The sequence below is a fragment of the Anneissia japonica genome, unplaced genomic scaffold, assembly GCF_011630105.1.
Source record: "Anneissia japonica isolate Jap-2015-1 unplaced genomic scaffold, ASM1163010v1 scaffold108271_len1150_cov171_single, whole genome shotgun sequence".
NCBI lineage: Eukaryota > Metazoa > Echinodermata > Crinoidea > Comatulida > Comatulidae > Anneissia > Anneissia japonica.
This window is the reverse complement of record NW_022712639.1, coordinates 1-1,150: the sequence shown is the minus strand read 5'-3', so window position 1 is coordinate 1,150 and position 1,150 is coordinate 1. Positions and strand designations below refer to the sequence as shown.

The 1,150-nt window shown below is 38.0% G+C and overlaps 1 long non-coding RNA gene across 1 annotated transcript; it reads left to right on the top strand.

Annotated features, from left to right (window-relative positions):
• The first annotated feature begins 95 nt into the window (after positions 1–95).
• Positions 96–976, top strand: LOC117107966. The gene is made up of 2 exons (XR_004445311.1): positions 96–401; positions 767–976. It is a non-coding gene; the product is annotated as an uncharacterized LOC117107966 (long non-coding RNA).
• Positions 977–1,150: the final 174 nt, after the last annotated feature.

Below are 1,150 nucleotides of genomic sequence, written 5' to 3'. Positions count from 1 at the left end.
CAAAAAACTCCGGAGAGATGGTGACAAGTTGCCATGTATATTTATTAAAGCAAATGAGCAAAGGCGTGACAAAGGTTGATAACCGAAATTGCTTGCACATATCAGGAGTAAATAAAATTTAAAGGATAATATTTAGCAGTATACTACATATCGCTTAAAGCACGATTGTGTACAATTTATTAGATAACAAAGTGGTGTTTTCATCTGATCCACAGACACAAAACAATCAAAAGCTGAAAAAGTGTGCCCTCCTGACAAACCTGCTCAAGTTTGTACTGACAACATCTGTGGCAAGCTTTACTGTCGTTGGAACCAATACGCACACTGCGTCATCGACATCTGTGGAACCTGCTCAGCAAAGTTTGTTAACGACAAGGGTGACGAGATTGACTGTAACAAAGGTGAAATAACGTGTTTAGCAGTCTCTAATAATGTATAACATATTCCACTTGATCCATACGCATTATAGCAATACTATCTGGAACATATAATACGGACCCTTATGTTTTTGTTTACCTGGCAATACACACATAAAAAGGGATGTTTTTCTTTTAAATCACAGTGAATTTGTGATAACAATTCTGATCAGGCAACATACAACAACAGGTAACATACTGCTCTTATGATTTCAACAGGCAAGATACTAACGTCGTTAATTATGAAGAAAGTTTTTTTTTTTATCTTCAGTGCTGTCGCTCATTTGCTTTTCCGAAGTTGTTCAAGCAACACATTATTTAATTTATTATGTCGTAATTGTTTCACTCAGTTCCAAGCAGGTGTGTGTTAGAACGGCAGCGTGGGGAATATCAGAGAATGGCCGGTGCAGATGATGTTGTTATTCCAGACTGTGACGAAGATGGGAGATACTCGGCAGTGCAATGTGACCTCGAGTCAGACGAGTGTTGGTGTGTTGATGACATGGGTGTAAAAATTGAAGGGGGAAATATCGGTACGATTGAGGACAAGCCAAATTGCCGTAAGTAGGCATATTTCACTAATATGATATATATAGGCAGCAGAAGGCCCCTGGTTCGAATCCGAGTTTGGGATTTTTTTTTTTACACTCCAAGGTTCCTTTTTTTTTTACCATTTACAACGTATAAAGCATGCATTGCCTCAAGATGATTTAGAGTTTATCTCTTCAAGTGTT